A 22,705-nucleotide genomic window follows, 5' to 3' on the forward strand; every position below is an offset into this window, starting at 1 on the left:
TTGGAAAGGCACACACCTGTCTATATAAGATTCCACACTTGACAGTGCATGTCTGAGCACAAACCAAGCAAAAGGAATTGTCTGTAGATCTCCGAGACAGGATTGTCTCGAGGCACAAATCTGGGGAAGGGTACAGAAAAGTATCTGCTGCTTTGAAGGTCCCAATCAGCACAGTGGCCTCTATCATCCGTAAATGGAAGAAGTTCGGAACCACCAGGACTCTTCCTAGAGCTGGCCGGCCATCTAAACTGAGCGATCAGAGGAGAAGGGCCCTAGTCAGGGAGTTGACCAAGAACGCGATGGTCACTCTGTTAGAGCTACAGCATTCCTCTGTGGAGAGAGGAGAACCTACCAGAAGGACAACCATCTGTGCAGCAATCCAACATTAAGGCCTATATGGTAGAGTGGCCAGACGGAAGCCACTCCTTCACAAAAAGCACATGGCAGCCCACCTGGATTTTGGAAAAATGCACTTGAAGGACTCTCAGACCATGAGAAACAAAATTCTCTGGTCTGATGAGACAAAAATTTAACTTTTTGGCATGAATGCTAGGCATCATGTTTGGAGGAAACCAGGCACCGCTCATCACCAAGCCAATACAATCCCTACAGTGAAGCATGGTGGTGGCAGCATCATGCTGTGGGGATGTTTTTCAGCGGCAGGAACTGGGAGACTAGTCAGGATAGCGGGAAAGATTAATGCAGCAATGTACAGAGACATCCTGGATGAAAACCTGCTCAAGAGCACTCTTGACCTCAGACTGCGGCGATAATTCATCTTTCAGCAGGTCGATGAACCCTAAGCACACAGCCAAGATATCAAAGGAGTGGCTTCAGGACTACTCTGTGAATGTCCTTGAGTGGCCCAGCCAGAGCCCAGACTTGAATCCGATCATCTCTGGAGAGATCTGAAAATGTCTGCGCACCGACGCTTCCCATCCAACCTGATGGAGCTTGAGAGGTGCTGCAAATAGAAATGGGCGAAACTGGCCAAAGATTGGTGTGCCAAGCTTGTGGCATTATATTCAAAAAGACTTCAGGCTGTAATTGCTGCCAAAGGTGTATCAACAAAGTATTGAGCAAAGGCTGTGAATACTTATGTACTGTACATGTGATTTCTTAGTTTTTTACTCAATAATAAATTTGCAAAAATCTCAGAATTTTTTTCATGTTGGCATTATGGGGTATTATGTGTAGAATTTTGACGGAAAAATGAATTTATTCCATTTTGGAATAAACTGTAAAATGGAATAAACTGCAATAAACTGCAATATTCCATTTTGGAATAAACTGAAAAATGAATTTATTCCATTTTGGAATAAGGCTGCAACATAACAAAATGTGGATAAAGTGAAGCGCTGTGAATACTTTCTGGATGCACTATATAGATGGATCTAAACAGATATTGGCCCTCATTCCGAGTTGTTCGCTCGCTAGCCGCTTTTCGCAGCAGTGCACACGCTAAGCCGCCGCCCTCTTGGAGTGAATCTTAGCTTAGCAGAATTGCGAACAAAGTATTCGCAATATTGCGAAAAGATTTTTCTTTGCAGTTTCTGAGTAGCTCGAGACTTACTCTTCCAGTGCGATCAGTTCAGTGCTTGTCGTTCCTGGTTTGACATCACAAACACACCCAGCGTTCGCCCAGACACTCCCCCGTTTCTCCAGCCACTCCCGCGTTTTTCCCAGAAACTGCAGCGTTTTTTCACACACTCCCATAAAACGGCCAGTTTTCGCCCAGAAACACCCACTTCCTGTCAATCACACTACGATCAGCAGAACGAAGAAAAAACCTCGTAATGCCGTGAGTAAAATACCAAACTTCTTAGCAAATTTACTTGGCGCAGCCGCAGTGCGAACATTGCGCATGCGCAGTTAGCGGAAAATCGCACCGATGTGAAGGAAAATAACGAGCGAACAACTCGGAATGAGGGCCATTGCTCTTTGGGTAATAAAATAATTTTTAACGCGGCTTTGCAACCCATCCAAAAGACACTCTGCAGCATTCAATCCATTGTCATCAGTGAAATCTTACACAATAATGGCAAGTAATTAACAGTTATTAAATAATCAAGTTAGGGGATAATCTGTATCCCCAGATATTTAATGCATCTATCCTGCCATACATAGGGATATTTATGACATAAAAGTTGCAAGAGATCTGGTAGATTACTAGGGAGGGATTTCAGTTTTAGAGCCATTAAGTTTATGTATGAGACCTTTGCATGGGATGCAGTCAGTTTACCTCCAATCAAAATCCCGACGTTCAAAATCCCGACACCAATTGACCAATGGTCAAAATCCCAACAAGGTCAAAATCCCGACATGGACAAAATACCGACATTTAAAATACAGACAAGGTCAAAATACCGACATGTAAAATGCCGACAGGTCAAAATACCGACATGAGTTTTTCATGATTTTTTTAATTGAAACTTACTTGTTCATACTTTACCATCCCAGTGGACCTGGAGGGGGAATATAATAGTGTGCCCGAAGCATGGCGAGCGCAGCGAGCCATGCGAGGGGACGTGGTACACTTTATCTGGTGTCCATGTTGACTTATGTCGACATACACACAAAAAACAACAAAAAAATGTATGTCGGTATTTTGACCTGTCGGTATTTTGACCTTGTCGGTATTTTAAATGTCGGTATTTTGTCCATGTCGGGATTTTGACCTTGTCGGGATTTTGACCATCGGTCAATTGGTGTCGGGATTTTGAACGTAGGGATTTTGATTGGAGGTATTTCATACCGATCCCCTTTGCATAGGCATCCAAAACCTTATTTAATTGCGGTAGTGATGTAAAGGAGTTTGTTTGAGTTAAAAGGACGTCATCTGTGAATATACAAACTTTGTATGTGTGTCCAAAGATGTTGAGGCCTTGTTTAAAAGGACTGTGTCTAATCATCTCAGCTAGAGGTTCAATTGTGAGTGCAAACATAACGGGGATTAAGGGCAGCCTTGGCGCGTACCATTTATTATTTGAAAAGTAGGGGAAAGTAAACAAAAGAGTTAAAAAAACAGAAAAAATGCATAACCCCTCCCCCAAGCACAACCATCTCTTTGAGCATAGGGGTCATTCCGAGTTGTTCGCTCGCTAGCTGCTTTAAGCAGCATTGCAAACGCTAGGCCGCCGCCCTCTGGGAGTGTATCCTAGCATAGCAAAATAGCAAACGAAAGATTAGCAGAACTGCTAATATATAATTCCTTGCAGTTTCTGAGTAGCTCCAGACCTACTCACAGATTGCGATCAGCTCGGTCCGTTAAGTTCATGGTTTGACGTCACAAACACGCCCTGCGTTCGGCCAGCCACTCCCCCGTTTCTCCAGACACTCCCGCTTTTTTCCCTGACACGCCTGTGTTTTTTAGCACACTCCCGGAAAACGCTCAGTTACCACCCAGAAACGCCCCTTTCCTGTCAATCATTCACCGATCAGCAGAGCGACTGAAAAGCGCTGCAGAATCCACAGCAAATCTATTAAGTTTTTAGTTAAATAACTAAGAGCATGCGCCCTGCGTGCCTTGCACATGCGCAATTTGCAACAAATCGCAGCACAGCGAAAATCGTCAACGAGCGAACAACTCGGAATGACCTCCCATGGTTCTAAAAATACCTGGAAAAATAAAGAGAAAGGGGTCCCAAATTTTAAGAAACAGCTCCAGACTCTTGGAGCTGGCCCTGGTTCTAAAAATATGGGGGGGGAAATTGTAAGGGTCCCCTGTATTTTTAGAACCAGCACGGGGCTTCATTAGCATAATGTGATTACCCCTTTAAAAATGCAATGGAAGTGTTGCACCTAACATTTTAATGGATGGCACAGTAAAGGTTAAGTCAGGTCCGTGTCCTGTTTCGTGAAGTGTCAAGATTAGACTGGATAATGATGGAGTGCAAGCAGAGCCAGAGCATGACAGCTGAATTGAGAGAGAGTCCTGTGGTGGAAAGCAGCGCTGCAGAGCTAAGGCAGCGGGAGGTTTCTGTGAGTTAAAGAGAACTTGGAGTGCGGGTGTGAGACCTCGCAGCCAGGGACTGAACACTGCAAGTCCTGTACAGAGGTGGGGATGCTGTGGCCATTTTGAGTAGAGCTGAAACCGCTGAGAGAGCGGAATACCCCGAGCAGTTCAGTGTTAATAACAGAGACTATTGTTGTTGTGGAGGACTGCAGGAGTTTGAGTGCTAAGACTTGTTGTCTCAGGGCCGTCTTAACAGCAGTGTAGGCCCCTGGGTGAAGCAACGCACTGGGGCCCCTACCCATCTTTCCCATGGGTGGTAGGGGGTGTTTTATCTTCCACTCAGCATGTAGGACCTGGAGCAGTAATTTTGGTTAATTTCTCCTTTCCTACACAGATGGTGGGAGATGGGGTGGGAGGGATAACACTAAACTGTAGAAGGAGACATTGGGTTGAATGAAGGGGCCCTGGTACATGACTTCCATGGTGGTAGGGGGTGTTTAATATGCAGGGTAGGGGTGGATAGTGGAGTTGGCTTAATATTAGAGATGAGCGGGTTCGGTTTTACTCGGTTTTACTCGGTTCTCAAAACGGCATCTAATTGGCTCACGGATGTCACGTGTTTTGGATAGCCAATAAGATTCGGTTTTGAGAACCGAGTAAAACCGAGTAAAACCGAATCCGCTCATCTCTACTTAATATTCATAATTTCTGGAGGGAGCGCAGCTTGCTTGACTGCAGATAGCTCCAGTTCCTGAAAATAGATTTCTTATCTTTTAATGGGATAAAAAACTAGAGAGTCCCACCGTTCAGGAGGAACTAGGACTTTTGGGATCAGAGTTCAGGAGCCGGAGCAATCCACTGTGTCAAAGTCGAAAAATATTGTAATGCATACACCATGTACTAACCCCATGCACATGCCCGCTGCACGTACACTTACTTCGCCGTGCGTGCACATATACACAATTTGCGTATGATCGCTCCCGCGTTCCTGTGCGTGGTATGGGTATTTACGGCGGAGTGTGTGAGTGCGTAGAGGGTTATTAGAACATTACATATTTAACCCAAATAGTGCACATTGTACACATAGCCCCCTGCACCACTTCAGAAAGAAATAGCTGTTTAAAATGGTTACAGAACAAGGGGATTCACCTTTACAGGATAGGAGGGGACAGAACAAGGTTACAAGGTGGTGATTGGTATCCAGCTGTAGGGTATTTTAAGGGAAACATTCTGGTGTTGGTTTTAGAAAGATCGCATGTTCCTGAGGATAGTTAGATGCAGAAACAGAATATAGGTTTAAACTGTATTTACTGTATATTATGTATGCGGGGGGAATCCAGAGGATACCACCCACAAGAGCAGTTGAGAAAGACATCGCCCACCTTTTCTAATCAACCTATGACCTCTCCTGTAATGTAAAGATACATCTCTGTGTCCAATGGACAATGAGATTACAGTGACCATTGTATTGTATATGGAAGTTGTGTATAAAAAGCCTGTTGTTGCCTGGCCGGGCAGAAGACTCTGAACGCTTTCTACCTGACAAGCGGAGGACCGGCCGGGTTGCGCTTGCGAACATTCTCACATATGTACATTGACTGTAGCCATTATTCTGTTGTAGATTTATCTTGTTAGCCTGTAGTGTATAATTTGTACTGTTTTACCTTTTGAAATAATCCACTGTGGCCTTAGAACCCTGTGGTTCAACTACATATCGGTGTTGTGTCCTCATTTCCCTGCTAGGGTTTAGAGCGTATTTAACGGTATAAGGTTTATAAGTATTGATAAGGTGTATGCACTGCGGGTACTTTATACCGTCAGCGCTACTTAAGGTTTAAGGTATAACATCATTGCAGTGCTTTGCTGCATAAAGGTTTAAAGTGTAACCATATTATTACATTGTATTACTAACAAGGTTTAAAAGTTATCAATTGTGTGTGCGCGCGCTGTGCGTACTCTGTACACTCAGCGCGGCGTGTGTACGCCAAGTACGTACCACTTACGGGACTCTGTACGCAAATAGCGTACAAAGTGCGTAGCGCGTGTATTCAGGTAAAAGTGTATCTAGAGGTATAGCTTTATGGTTTAAGATAATATCGACATTATCAATTGGGGGCATCGTCCTGTTTTTCCTCATACCCACAGCCTAGCAGAGTACAGCAGACTTTATCTATCAGCAAAGGGCGGACAGGTATCCATGTAAGCCTTCTCCTGGTTGGTGGATACTCTGGTAAACTCTTTCTCAAGTGCTGATTAGATGGCGTCTGCTCTGCATGGTTTGTAGGGATGCTGGTGGGATCCGTAAGGTAAATATACAAAGCTATTTCTAAAGTCTGTGAATTTCTGTTTGGCGCCAAATGCGCACACAATACAAGCATACACCTGTACTCTGCATATCTGATCATATTGTTGCAAAACAAGGTTCAAATGAGTCATATTGTGTTTGATATAGATTGGATTGCTTATCTGTTAAGTAGGGTAAAAGTATATTTAAAAGTTGCTGCAAAAGCCTTGATATAGTGTTTTTTTTAACTCAGGCCTAAAATAACTTCAGGGGCTTGCATGGTGTGTGATATCTTTGTGACAAAGGAAGCCGCATGGTCTGTCCTCCATTTTGGACTAACCACATGGCTTGTCCACCATTTTGTGTAACCCTCATGGATGTGGAAGGGGGAGGAGCAGCGGCCATGTTGGGAAGGTCATTTTTGTAAATGGCTGTTTTTCACTGCCCGAATAATCAGCCCTCCTTGGTCAAAAAGAAATCACAGTTTATGAGTTACATATGCATTTATTTAACCCATGTCATAGTCAATTACAAATAGTTTCAGCTGGGCCTAGTGAAAAGTTAATAGTAAAATGAATATTTGATGTAAGAAGTACACACAGATATTAAAAAAAAGTTTTTTTTTCTCTAAGATTCAGTTAACTCTGCCTGCTATAAGATAGCCATTGAAATGCAAATTAACCTGTGTAACTGCTTTTTATTTGCAGTGTACAACCCTCTTGAACAGGCAGTCAAAAAGCACACAGCATTGATATGCAAATTAGAGACTTTAAAGGAAATGCATTCATTTCAGTATGTGTGTACTGTGTGGGGGTTCTATGAGAGTCAAGTTATATATATATTATATAAATATATAATATATATATATATATATATATATAATATTATTATAATTATGTGTATATTTATATCAGTGTATGTTCTGCAAGATAGCTATAATCTGAATCATACCATTTGAATTATTGATGATTATTAGATTCATTTTGACCTGTGCTGAGAAATTTGTTGCTATTTAGTTAAAACATAGACTAGATATTAAGGGAGTAAAACGTAAAAACACAAATACAGTCTGGCCTAGTTAAACAGGTTTATACAGAAAGATACTGTGTTGTGTTAAGTAAACGATTATAGGTAGTATCGCTTACATTTATAGAAGTGTGGGATTTGTACTACTGCGGACGTACAGTCTTTGTACACGTGTCTTGGACAAAGTACGGGACTGCGTACGCAACGTAAAGACGTACACACGGTCGCATGTTTACGCAACGTGCGTAAGGCTACAACCGCTAAGTACAAATTACACAATAGCAGTGTTTAGTTTAGGCACGAAACGGTAGCCACGCGACAATAGCACAAATTGCTCAGTGTCCAAGATTTAGTTTAAATAAAACCTTTTTTACTGTATTACCTCTGGTACTAAGGCTGTTCACCTGAATGAAAGTTAATTTTCTGTACAGAAAAAAACCCAAAAAGTGTATTTGAGTGAACTAACGTGAGTGTGCAAACAATAAAGGTTTTGTGGACCCAGGGAATTCGGGATCCCGTAGGAGACCACACCAGGTGAGTGGACACTTGGTGGCGTGAGACTGGCTTGCTCACGTTAACATTGATTAAGGTACAAAGGAGCAAGGTAGCAGATACTGCAGGCCAGAAGGTCAGCGAAGTTTTAGAGTACCGCAGACCAAAATGTCAGCGAGGTTTTGTTTAGGTGCCGCAACCACAAGGGGTTAGCGAAGAAGCCCATATAGGCCATTTGATTGATACGCTCCGGCTGAGGTTTCGCGGCCTGAAAAACGATTCCATTTGTCGTACGGCGGATAAGTAACAGTTACTTATACGCTGTGCGATTGTACCGCACATTCGTGAGTGCAATACTTAGCGCAATGTGATCCCCTTTTTACAAGCTTTGTGTAAAATCGCGGGATCATTAGCTCTGGGTGTAGCATACGCAAGCGTGATTTGTGTAAAAAATGTTTTTGTTTTAAGGGAGTTTCACTGGTCACTCAGGAAATCTCCAACGACCAATACTTACTGGGAAGGGTAAGTCACTCCCATATACTTCCAGTGAATAGAGGTTACACAGGGGCCCTAGGTTGGGTACGTACTGGCGCTGACGACAGTGTTTATGTGTATTGGCCAACGTGGGCGTGAGTGGGTGAGAGCTCTTGTTGAACTTTCACGTTGCCTTATATTGAGTATTTTGTTTTTTTGTAGGAATTAGCTGAGAAGGCAATACTTGCAAAATATGGGGGCCAGTTGCTCAAGTAAGGGACGTTCAACCAGGGTTCAGGTTGATGTTCCGCGGCCCAGAGGGTCAGCGAGGTACATAATGTGTGAGAAGTATGGATCACACACAGAGGTTTTATGCAATGAATAGGAACGTATGACTGCGGAAGATAGGGAACCATTCCCTAGGGTAGGCAGTTTTGAACCAGAGGTGTTGCAGAATTTAAGGGTTAGGATATGTCTGATAAAGTCCCAAAAGAAAAGGGTCAGACACACAAACTGTTTAAATTTATGGCAGCAAGAGGGCGATATGCAAGAGAAATTAACATATGCAACCGGTTCCAAACCTAGCGGGAATGAGAACACAAACACACCATTGTCGACACAGGTCGAAGGGGAACAGAAGGCTGCAGTCAATGATACATCCGTAAATGATAGTAATATGAAAGAGCAATGTATTAACCCTAACTTTTGCAAAATGTATCCTGTTTTGAAGTCTCTCCAAGGTTTTAGGTCACAGGAAGATGAAGGATTCAGCCAAATCGCAGCTCTCCTCCAAGCAGTCACTTTGCAGGACACTCAGGTGGGGCCTGTCACACCAGGTAGCGCAGTAATAATATTCCCTAATGAAAGAACTGGTGAGGTCACAGCTACCGGTAAGTATGAGACAGTTCATTGCACAGAAACAACAACACCACACAGTAAAAAGATTAGAAACGGAACGGTAGGATTACACCCTGTTTTGGAAATAGTAACTCCCAATGGGGGAACCGATAGACAGGAAGTAGTCCTCACCAGGAATAATGCAATGTATTGCCCGTGTGCCCAGAGATGAGCTGCGATCAATCATTTCAGAATTCCCCGACCCTCAGAAGCATTTAGCCAGATGTCAGAAATTTATCAGAGATCTGGGTAATGTGTATGAACCGACAAACCAACATTGGCGGACATTTTTGAAAGCCTGCCTACCCCCTAATATTGACACCCTTAAATTAATCATTGATTGTAGATTAGAATTGGATAGTCCTATGACTGACAGAAACAATCAGGAAATATAGAACAAATTAACAGACAACTAGAGTTGTATTTCCCCACAACTGATAAGTGGAGGAAAATTTTCTCCATAAAGCAGAGGGAAAATAAAATGGCATCTGAATATTTCCATCGGGCCCTACACATAATGGCTAGATACATAGGGGTATCGGATGCAGGGAATGATGAAAATTACAGAGAGGTGGTTGTCTCTGCGCTGATGGACGGACTCGATAAAACAGTGAGGGAGAGAGTACAAACCTCTTTGCCTGGTTGGAGAGGGGTCACAGTAGCTTGCCTTAGAGAGTGCGCAACTGAACACCATAGGAATATTGCTAGGCGTAGAAAACTGCGAGAGGAGATGTTGAGGATTGAAAGTATGCAGGCTCTTACACCAAAGTCTCATCAGCCCAAACCCCAAAACCCTAGTAGTAACAAAAGACCTAAGATATGTTACATTTGTATAAATGAAGGACATTTTGCTAGAAATTGTAGGAGTAGTAGAGCACATAGCCAATATAGACCCCTAGACAGAATAAATAAGCCACGTTATTAAACACATAGACAGGATCAAGGGACATATAGTAACGAATCACGATACAGTATAGAAAAACACAAATTCGGTTAATGGGAAGAACAGAATAAATGCAACTTTACCCTTTTGACATAATTTATGGAGATTAGGAGGAGGATTCTAAACTTCTGCTTCTCTCTCTCTAGCAGAAGTGACCTCTAAGTAATTTAACAGGAGTTTTGTTAGAGATGGTATACATATAGAGTGCTCCCACCCAAAAAGCACAAAATATGTTAAAATACCCATGAAGACTAATATTGCATTTCACTGTTTTAGAAGCATGTCCATCACAGGTAGAGGAAATTATCTCAAAGATACCGGGTTCCCTATGAACTTAGAATGGACAAGACACTGGATTGAGGGCTGGGATAGTCCCAGTAGAGATATAACACACATAGAATTTTTTTTAAGGGAACAGACTGATTAGGAAATCATTCCCCGTAGTGACCAATCCAGATGTCAAACTTTGTAAAATCTTCTTTGTTACTAAACTCTGTGATTTGTCTTCAAAGTTTCCTCTTCATCTCTGACGTTCACCGACAGAATTACAGCTCAAACGTCACATGTCTACTCGGTCTTTTCAGAGGTCTGCCCAAACCCAGTATATCTCACCAGCATCACTGTGCCTGGCCATGCACAAAGGTTGGAGAGTGGAAATACTGGTGAAAGGAGACTGTGCATAGATACCGATAGACATGATGATGTGACAGCCTGATGGTAAACGCAAATCTGACAAATTTTCTTTTTATTATTTTCTCTCTCTTTTTCACTTTTCACGGATGGTTTACTTCACACAACTTATAATACACAACAGTTAAACACATTGTAATGCAAGATTTATGTTTCCTACAGAAAGGTTGCTGACTCGGAGAGAACATCGTATCACTGGAGTGTCTGTTCCGGGAAGGCTGAGAGGCAGGACTGATGTCACGTCACCTGAGCGCGGAGAACAACAAGACCAGAGGCGGTTGTCGCACCAGTTTTCTTTTTCCTTTTTATTATTTTCTCCATCTCCCATTACCCTCCTTTCCTCTCCCTTCTTGTTCCCTTTCTCTCCCCTTAAACAAGATGGACTTACCCCAAGAGACTGCATTCCGGGTTTTCCTGTTGACCCTGTTGTTGACCAGAGCAGTCTGTTTCGGTGAGAGTACCAGAGAGGTCGAGAAAGGATCTGGAATGGGTTCTGATGGCAAGGACGGATTTGTAGAATTCCAAGAGCAACACATCCACCGAGCAAAGGCGAGTATCAGAAAACGATCTGGTAGTCTAGAAACTAGGAGGCACTGTGAAGGGTTATTGGCTGAGGAAGAATGCATTTGTAGGAATTGTGAAAACATAGTTGAGGATGGGTGCATCCAGAGATGTCAGTCCAGCCTTAATATCAACATGGACCATGACGGTGATTACCACTCACTAGTGGGTAAGGTCTTAAACCAGACAGAATGCTGGGTGTGCTCACAAGTACCTCAAGGTCAGAGCAAGTCAGGATTAGTACCGTATCCTTTAACAATAGATGAGGTACTTGAATTACGGGGCGGGAGACCGGTGGACAAGAAATTTTATATTTCTAGGCCCCCTAGTTTGAAACTCCACCAATATCATGTGGATAGATCCTTAGTATGTTTAAACATTTCCAATTCCCGAAAGCCGGGAAATTGGGAGGTGACATGGAATAACCAGACCATTGCATTCTCGCACAGAGCTGGTAGGACACCCGTAGATTCTGAACTTATACGCCAAATAGCCAACAGTGGAAGGTATTTTCGGTACAGGTATACTCAAGGAAGTAAGACCATGCGGGTTGGAGAAGTATCACCAGGGTACTGTGCACATATCATACAGCCTGATACGTGTACTGAACAGATGAGAGAGATAGGGATAGGATTTTTCACTTGGAAAGTTTGCAATATGGTAATGTCATATTCTGTCCCATATTTTCTCCCCGATGATGCTTATTTCATATGTGGGAGGAAGGCATATAAGTGGCTTGCCCCAAACTCAGAGGGATTGTATTACATCGGAAGAGTGTTGCCAGAGGTTATGACCATAACCCATGATAAGATGAAAGACGTTCACCGCAGTGCTCAAGCTCCTTATACTCATACTCATTATGAACACATCGTTAAGAGACACATTATAGATAGGACAGAGCACATAGCCTCTGATTTGATCCACGAATCCACCGGGATTCAATTCCTTCTCGCATTAGATATCACCCGTACTGCCAGAGGAATTATAAATTATAGGTACATCCATGCGCTAGTGAATCTGATAGATAATATCACTGAGATGTATGACGACACCTTCAGGTATACGGGAAGGGAGTTGCAAGCTTACAAAACGGAACTGATCCAGCACAGGATAGTCCTCAATTATATCACAGCCGTGACGGGTGGGTATTGTGTCACATTGGCTACTCAATATGGTGAAGTGCTGCACGTATATTACAAACAGCACGGACGACCCAACTGAGATCATTGATCAAAAGATGGACGATATCTTGGAGTTGAAGTGGGAGTTCCGAAGGAGACACAACCTTACCCTGACTGCTGTGGGTAATGAACTGACCGGCTGGGTCTCATGGTTAAACCCACGCAAATGGTTCTCAGGTTTAGGAGAATGGGCTCAAAATGTCATTATGAGTGTAAGAAAGTTTCTCCTTTGTATCCTGGGAGGCATCAAAATTATTGGCTTGATATTTAGGTGTGTTCGAATTTTAACGTGGCGCAAGCACTGTACCAAAGTGATGAGTTTAAGGAGCGGGGGCATTGGTACAGGAGCAGATTTAATTTATGACCCATCAATAGAGACAATGTTGTGATAAGACGTGATTCCACGGTCCGTTTCTTTCACCCGTTTTTCCTTTGTTTTCCCTCAGCAAAAATACACCCATCTGGAGAAGACTTCAATCAACACCCAAGAATGATTACGCAAATGTTATGTGAATGTATTTTTGATATGTTTCTTATCTTCATCTCTACAACCTTCAGGTAGTGACACACATAGTCGACAGGTGATATCTATATATTAGCATTCACATATGATCCCCCTCCATGTATCATCAACTAAATGTGCACCCCATTTGTTGGAACAAGAAGCCGAAAAGAGCTCGGTAGTGTTTGTTGGCCCACTTACAGACCCTTAATATGGGATAAGAAGGATTTAATGTATACTTCGCAATACCTCGAAGCTTATCTAGAACATAAACGGCACGATGATACATGCCCCTCAGACATGGATTTCATACATACATGCTTTTACTATCCCACTAGGTCATACATTTCCCGCCTACACCTCTCCTCCTACCATCCAATCATCTGTGGATAATGTATTGTATATATTTATCCAATCATCTGTAGATGAATGTATTGTATATTTTTCTGTTTAATGTTTAGATAGTGGCAGTTATTGTTGACTGCCAAGGGGTGGACTGTCAAAGTCGAAAAATATTGTAATGCATACACCATGTACTAACCCCATGCACATGCCCGCTGCGCGTACACTTACTTCGCCGTGCGTGCACATATCCGCAATTTGCGTATGATCGCTCCCGCGTTCCTGCGCGTGGTATGGGTATTTACGGCGGAGTGTGTGAGCGCGTAGAGGATTATTAGAACATTATATATTTAACCCAAATAGTGCACATTGTACACATAGCCCCCTGCACCACATCAGATAGAAATAGCTGTTTAAAATGGTTACAGAACAAGGGGATTCACCTTTACAGGATAGGAGGGGACAGAACAAGGTTACAAGGTGGTGTTTGGTATCCAGCTGTAGGGTATTTTAAGGGAAACATTCTGGTGTTGGTTTGAGGAAGATCACATGTTCCTGAGGATAGTTAGATGCAGAAACAAAATATAGGTTTAAACTGTATTTACTGTATATTATGTATGCGGGGGGGAATCCAGAGGATACCACCCACAAGAGCAGTTGAGAAAGACATCGCCCACCTTTTCTAATCAACCTATGACCTCTCCTGTAATGTAAAGATACATCTCTGAGTCCAATGGACAATGAGATTACAGTGACCATTGTATTGTATATGGAAGTTGTGTATAAAAAGCCTGTTGTTGCCTGGCCGGGCAGAAGACTCTGAACGCTTTCTACCTGGCAAGCGGAGGACCGGACGGGTTACGCTTGCGAACATTCTCACGTATGTACATTGACTGTAGCCATTATTCTGTTGTAGATCTATCTTGTTAGCCTGTAGTGTATAATTTGTACTGTTTTACCTTTTGAAATAATCCACTGTGGCCTTAGAACCCTGTGGTTCAACTACATATCGGTGTTGTGTCCTCATTTCCCTGCTAGGGTTTAAAGCGTATTTAACGGTATAAGGTTTATAAGTATTGATAAGGTGTACGCACTGCGGGTACTTTATACCGTCAGCGCTACTTAAGGTTTAAGGTATAACATCATTGCAGTGCTTTGCTGCATAAAGGTTTAAAGTGTAACCATATTATTACATTGTATTACTAATAAGGTTTAAAGGTTATCAATTGTGTGTGCGCGCGCTGTGCGTACTCTGTACACTCAGCGCGGCGTGTGTACGCCAAGTACGTACCACGTACGGGACTCTGTACGCAAATAGCGTACAAAGTGCATAGCGCGTGTATTCAGGTAAAAGTGTATCTAAAGGTATAGCTTTATGGTTTAAGATAATATCGACATTATCAACTGACAAAAATATAAAACTGCATAACAGGTGTGTGGAGCTGATGCAGGGACCAGCTGCTGGAAGACTGGTATCTCTGGTTTTGGCCATAGTAGAGACAAGCTGCCAATGTCCACTGAAAAGGGAGATTCACAGCTTTTGGAATATATCCTCAGAAAAACTATAAGTCAGACATAGCCCAAAATATTTGTCTGGGAAGAACAGGTTCAGATGGGGGCCATGGATATCTCCGGTTCCCCAGGGCCGATTTTCAAAATTCTGGGAAAAGGGGACCCTCAGCTATCAGCCTAGGGAAAGAGCCCAAGCATGTACATTTCACCATGTGGGTTTGCTCACCAGGCTGCCTAGTGAGCAATCCCACACAGTGAAACGTACATACAGCAGTTGTAAAGAGATTCCCCACTGCAGGGGGAAGCCGCCGTCAGCAGCAGGAGCAAACAGCGAAAAACCAGTATCCCTCCACTCTTCTCTCTGTTATTAGTTTTCACAGGGGTCAGCCCGGTTCCCACGGCACATCAGGATTCTACAAGGCCGTCAGGCATCAGTATCCACCTAGCACCAAAAATGGGATACACGGACTGTCACTTTACTTACCTACTTCACGGCACAGTGAGTGTTCCCACTCTCATCCGCTCCCTGGCCCTCATTCCGAGTTGTTCGCTCGCAAGCTGCTTTTAGCAGCTTTGCACATGCTAAGCCGCCACCTACTGGGAGTGAATCTTAGCATAGTAGATTTGCGAACGAAAGATTAGCAGATTTGCGAATAGAATTTTCTTAGCAGTTTCTGAGTAGCTCGAGACTTACTCTGCCACTGCGATCAGTTCAGTCAGTTTCGTTCCTGGTTTGACGTCACAAACACACCCAGCGTTCGCCCAGACACTCCCCCGTTTCTTCAGACACTCCCGCGTTTTTCCCAGAAACGGCAGCGTTTTTTCACACACACCCATAAAACGGCCAGTTTCCGCCCAGAAACACCCACTTCCTGTCAATCACACTACGATCACCAGAACGAAGAAAAAACCTTGTAATGCCGTGAGTAAAATACCAAACTGTTTAGCAAATTTACTTGGTGCAGTCGCACAGCGGACATTGCGCTACCGTTTCCGGGAAAAACGCGGGAGTGGCTGGAGAAACGGGGGAGTGTCTGGGCGAACGCTGGGTGTGTTTGTGACGTCAAACCAGGAACGACAAGCACTGAACTGATCGCAGATGCCGAGTAAGTTTGAAGCTACTCAGAAACTGCTAAGAAGTGTCTATTCGCAATTCTGCTAATCTTTCGTTCGCAATTTTGATAAGCTAAGATTCACTCCCAGTAGGCGGCGGCTTAGCGTGTGCAAAGCTGCTAAAAGCAGCTTGCGAGCGAACAACTCGGAATGACCCCCTAAACCTGATCTTCATGTCATCATCAAAGTGATTTTGATACTTTTTTGCAATTATCTTATTTCATTATTAAAGTGATTATCTTGGGTGTGGCCTGGCTATCAAGCTGCACAGACATGCTGTACTGGAGTTCCTGCCCTGTGGACACTATCAGTGCCTGTACCACTGCCCTGGGAGTATTTGTGTGTCCTTGATTACTCTCCAAAGCCATATACTTGCTACCCGGTTCAAAAGGTGTTAGCCTCTGAGCTGGAGGATGCTGTAAAGCGACCTTGCAGAGCTGCAGCCTCAAGTTTCTCTGCAAGCCCGGGACAGTCTCTCTGGCCGGCGCAGTGCTTGCCCTCCCGGTTGCGGCACAAACGCGAGTTGGGGACTTGTACCCTGCACCAAGTGAGAGGCCTCTGTTACCTAATCCAGACCAGGGGATCATGAAGCACTGTTGTAAAGTGGTATGAAACGGGTGCTCCCCTCCCCTGCAGCATTGCAGTGCTACAGCACTATTTAACCACTGTATTCCTGGATCCTGCCCCCCTGCTCCAGACCCTGCATGGTACAGCACCTTCAGGCTCCCCTGGTCTCCCCCTACTAGCTGTCTTAGTGGTTGTTGACGACTTCTATACCCCCTTGGTGAGTTCACAATATAGAGGGATTGCTGCACCACATGGTTAGTACAGACACAATGGTGCAATTGCAGTGCAGTTTCCTCTGTCCCTCATAGCATTCTGTGCAGATGTACGTGGCACTTCAGAGTCACTGACAGATGTCCCCTGATTGAATGCTATATCTCCCCTCCATCACTCCTTCATGATATAAGATATTTTTTGCAGTTTGTCCATTGGAACTGAGTCTGCTGTAACCTCTCTGACCCTTCTAATGCATATTACTGTAATATCTCACTGAGTTTCCCATGACGCATAAAATGCCACAAGGAACCTCCTTTGGTCTCCCCTGTGAGCATTTTTAAACAATCTTTACCAGCAAAAAAGAGTTAAAACTCATACTGCTCCAAACAAAGGCTCCAAGCAAATGTCAGTGATTAGTGCTCCTTTTGTACCTATGCTCCCTACTTCAACGTCGCAGATGGACTTAGATGACGACGTACTGTTAACCTTGGGTGCCATGAAACAACTATTGGCGACTTATAAAACTGTTATACTGTAGCTGCAGATTTCAAGTCCGCACTTCAGTCTTGTCAACAATCTGTGGATGCCCTCGGCCACCGCACAGATCACTTTCAGAATAAACTTGAGGAAGTTGTTAAATCTCATAATTACCTAATAACCCTCCATTACGATTTGCGAGCAGAGGTTACCACCCTACAATCCTAAGTCTGCGATTTGGAGGACAGATCATTGCGCAATAACATTAAGACATGCAGAATACCTGAGTCAGTCCCTAACTCAAACCTTAAGGAGTATGTCACTGACTTATTTATGAAACTACTTCTGACAACTCCTATCAGAGACTTCCTTCTGGACCGTATCCAATGCCTTTCAAAAGCATGGAATGCCCTGCCAGATGTTCCCAGGGACACTTTGAAGTGGCTGCACTACTTACATGTTAAAGAGGCAATCCTGCGAGTGGCTAGAGACTCGGATGTCTCTACTCCCATCCTAGGAGACCTACAAGTTTTTGGAAACCTATCTGCAGCCGCTTTGTCCTTATGCAGTTCCTTCTAACTGGTTACTACAGCCCTCCAGAAAGCAGACATTTTCTATCATTGGGGTTTCCCAATGAAACTATTGATTCGTCGGTATAGTACTACAAAAGTTGTCTCCACACCTGTGGATGGGATCCAATTACTGGTGGCCTGGAATTTGGAGGATATTTCCTCGAAGGTTCTGGGTAGCCCCCCAGCTAGCACAGGACTGGTCTAAAGTAGACCGGTGAACTTGACTTTGCTTAGTATACTCCTGGTTCTATCTGTTCTCTTTATTGCCAAAAGCTTATATGTTTTGCATTCTTATTGTTCCATTTAATGTTTGCTTGGAAATTCAATGCACAAGTTCGCAGTTTTTTATTTTTGTTGTACTTAATGTGTGCTAGTAGGGAATGCTATATCTATGTATCTCCCTCCCCATAGGTCCTTGGGCTATGCCCCGGCTCTTCCAACACTGTTGCTTTTTTTCCCTTTGATTTGGTGAATGTATTACACCACTGGAGCCAGGTGTCAGTGGTGTTTTTTTTATTTGTATATGTGTTTATATTGTAACATGGGTACTTGAAATAAGAACTAGCAGGCAGGTATTCCGGTTACAACACAGCGTCTTTACTGGTAGCAGGCACTGTGCAGAGTATATTCAGGAGGACAGCTGCCCCCAGGACAATAATTGGACTTTCCACTTGATCTTCATTCTTTTGGACTTTGTTTGTGACCTGAACCAGACCTTCATCATTGGACTGAACACGGATGTCTAATATATGGGTCATCTCCAACACAGCTGTAGATCTGGCTACAAGGGACTCCTCAGGGCTGCAAAATAAATAGGGCCACTCCCCCCACAAAGAAAGATTCTGCCGCACTGCTTCACTCCTATGTGATGTCATACATTGTGACGTTACATATAAGCAGTGCTTAAAGTGGTACAAGGGAGGTGGTGGAACTCACCCCCCCAGCCACGCACTCATTGAAGCAACACCCTAGCCCCTCCCCTTCATGTCCACCTGGCGGGCATTCTTAATAAGAGAAGATGATTTGCTCAGTGTGTGAAACACACACTGGGTACCACACACACACTGGATGCCACACACACACACACACACACACACACACACACACACACACACACACATACTTGTTTTTCTATCCTCATCGGGACATATGTCTGGAACCTTCGTCATGGGGACACCTTTTTCCTTGCACCCGAGCAGCATGACCAGGGGGTCCGTACCCACCGAGGGAATCACATTCACATTACGCCTTACCAAATTGACCGATAAATCAGTATCAGAAAGAGCTTGCTCAGCTTGGCCAGTTGAAGGGTACCCTACGGGAGGCGGTAATAATGCCGATGAACACGGATATCATGTCCAAGGAAATCAGCAAGCTGATCCATCTCTGTATCGCTCAGGTTGAGGACCCTGGAATTTTAGCCACATGCTCCCGTAGGCGGATGGAAGATAACGCTTCGGGGTGCTTGGCACCACACTCCCGGGCGTAGAGACATATGCAGTCGGATCCCCTATAATGGGACATGGCTGTTGGCCTAGCAAACATGTAGATATTGTGTGGGGTCACACCACATTCTGTCCGCTTCTCTGTGAGGAGCTCCATCGCTTTCTGCATGCTTGGGGATAACAGGACGGGGACTTTCCTGTCTCTTTTCCCAGGTATCTCAATACGGAAGAAGTGACGACACAGTGCCTTCTCCAGCTCTGACAGGGCCTGGACCACATCACCCTGCAAATCGGCTGTGTGCCGTAAATCGAAGGAGGAGAGCCGGATCTTGGAAACCTCACCTTCTCTCCTGCGGTTGAAGAGAATCAGCTGCGTGAGGGTAACTTTGGCCAGCATGGACCAATGCTTTTTGGAAGGGTGGGCGGACAACTCATCAATGTACTCTCGAAGACGGTCAAGGAGGTACAGGTTCAAGCGCTTAACATCATCAGTGAAGGGCAGAAGCAGCGGTGCATTCTATTTTATCTCTCGAAGTGTCTTCAGGGCAGCAGTGGAGATGAGCTCGCTCCACCTCGCCTCATAAATTTTCCGAAAGTTTCGGGCACGCTCCACTGTCAGGGCACTGCCCTCCATCAGTGCCTGAAACTCCACCATAGAAGAAATCTTCTCCAAGCTGTGTCCCACCTTCAGAGCCAACGAGGGTATTTTATATGTATTGGTGCGGTCATCGTAACCGGCCAGGCTCCTCACAGCATGCACCACTTGCAGGAAATTCGGCGGGCAAATGAAATCTTCCATACACCGCAACGGTGTGACCTTCATCACCTGCAGCAGAAGCCGCCCCACCTCTCTGAGCTTCTGACGGATGTAATCATGCTTGCTGACATCAGACCCCAGACGGTTGTAGAGGTGCTGGCCGAACTGTATAATACAGCGATCCCCTTTGATTACCGGTACCACATCATCATAATTCATTTCGCTCAGCAACTTCCAGAGGCCGGAGCCAACATCCTTTGGGACGGGTGTGGCGTAAGTGAAGAGACCCTGCACCCTGGTTCTTCCAGGTTTGGGGCTGTCACTTTTGTCGAGCGGACACTTCTTCACATGGTGCCACAGGTGCTTCCTGGAGAGTAGCCCTTTACATTTTACACAGTGCATGAAATCTTGGGGAGCCGTTGCTTCTTCCGGCTGCTTGCATGGTAGGAGGACTCCGCTGCCCTCACGGAGAACCCCGACATTATGGGCAAGGTTTCCCCGGGTACGAATCAGGTCTAGCTGCACTGTCCTTTCCCTGGAGCGCTTCAGAAAGCTGAGTGCCCTTGCTACCTCATGCTCATTGTGGTGGACAGCTTGCACATGTCTCGCAATTTTTGAGAATGGCCTCTTGCACCACAGGCAGAAATTTTTCTTGTTGCATGCAATCAAACAATCTGCTTTTCGGGTAAGTACCTGGACCGACACTGCGCGGGTCGGATGGAGACATGGGTCGGCCTCCGCGGAGCAAGCCCCGGACACTTCCAGAACCTGCCTGCCGTGAAAAGATGTCTCGTCCCCTCCACTGTCATCTGAGCTGCTCAACTCTGACGAGTCGGGGAGATAGTCTTCGTCACTGCCGTCGGTTCCGTCCATTGCCTCGAGGGGACCGGCAGACCCAGGACTTCCGGGGTTTGTGGTGCACACACTGCACCAAGCCCGCGCTTTCTGTCTAACCATGCCAACCGTGAATACAGGGTTCGGGGATTCAAGGGACCAGGCCCTGGCACGTGCTTTTTATTATACATCCGGGGACGGGATTCTTATTAGAGTCGCTTATCGGGTGGCGCGCGCAACACTTTTGCGTCACATGCTCCGATATTCCCCAGGCTCCTGGAAGCCTGAAGCCTGTCCCGGCCCAAGGGTTGCCAGTCTCCACTCATCGGCAAGACTTCCACAAATCGCTGTACCAGATTCAGCCCACCACGGGGCGCTGCGATGGGCAAGGGGGTGAGGTATAGAGTGAGGCTGCGGGCTCCGCAATTTTTCTGACGAATGCCCTTCTCACACGAGCTCCGCGGACTTGGGCAACCTTCCAGCTGGATTAAATTCAAATCAAACCCGATTTTCGGGCTCCACGAGTTTTCGGACGAATGCCCTTCTCACACGAGCTCCGCGGATTGGTCATCCTTCCCCCTGGATTAAATTAATGTCAACCCGTCATTTGGGCTCCGTGACCTTTTGGCCGAATGCCCTTCTCACCTGAGCTCCGCGGATTTGGGCAACCTTACCGCTGGATTAAATTAATATCAGACCCGATTTTCAGGCTCCGCGATTTTAAGGCCGAATGCCCTTCTCACCTGAGCTCCGCGGACTTGGGCAACCTTCCTGCTGGATTAAATTAATATCAGACCCGATTTTCGGGCTCCGCGATTTTAAGGCCGAATGCCCTTCTCACCTCAGCTCCGTGGACTTGGGCAACCTTCCCGCTGGATTACATTAATATCAGACCCGATTTTCGGGCTCAGCAATTTTAAGGCCGAATGCCCTTCTCACCTGAGCTCCGGGGACTTCCCGCTGGAATTAAATTCATTCCAGAAACGGTTTTCGGGCTCCGCGATTTTACGGCATAATGCCCTTCTCATGCGAGCTCCGCGGACTTGGGCATACCGTCCCTGGAAGCGCGCCCCCTGCTGGGCGAAATAATATAAATAATATATAAGCCCGGCGAATGTAAGCGGGAGAGAGGTCCTGGGCCCCCGGGTGACAGGGCCCGGGCCCGTATCCCCGCAGCGGCGCCCCCCGGTGGCCGCCTGACGCCACTGCGGGGGGGGGGGCAGGTTCTGTGTGTCCTCTCAGATAAAAAGAAAAAATTCCCGTCGGGCGAAAGTAAGTGGGATGGAGGGCCCGGGCCGCCGGCTTGCGGGCAGCGGCGCCCCCCGCTGGCCGGTTGAAGGGAAGAACGAAACGAGACAAAAAGATAAAAGAAAGAAAAAATTTCAAAAAAGCACTCGCCCCAAACAGATGAAAAGTACCCGGTCCGCCCGGATGAACCTTCCCCTGTGTCCCCGCCGCGGCGCCCCTCGCTGGCCAGCCGAGGGAAAACACGATTGAGAAAAAAAAAACAGACAAAAGACAAAAACACCCCACCGATTTAAATGCAAAGTTCCCGAGCAGCCAAGGGAGGCCGCCGGTCCGTGCGCGCTGCACCCCCTGCTGGCCGCGTTAAAAAGAAAATTAAAAAATCCACCGATGTGAGATTGCAATGTGCCCGGCCGGCGGCGGCGGAGAGGCGGCCCCCGGTCTCCCCTCGTCGGCGCCCCCGGGTGGGGGGAAATAAATGAAAAAAAAAATTATTGTTTTTTTTTCCCTTTTAAAAGACGAACCCGCACACCCCAGATAAATGAAAGTGCCCTGGCCTCAGAGTGCCATCAGCCGGGCCTCACCCGGTCCCGCAGTGGACGCACCCCCCCCCCGCAGGTGGG

Source organism: Pseudophryne corroboree, chromosome 2 (genome assembly GCF_028390025.1).
Source record: "Pseudophryne corroboree isolate aPseCor3 chromosome 2, aPseCor3.hap2, whole genome shotgun sequence".
NCBI lineage: Eukaryota > Metazoa > Chordata > Amphibia > Anura > Myobatrachidae > Pseudophryne > Pseudophryne corroboree.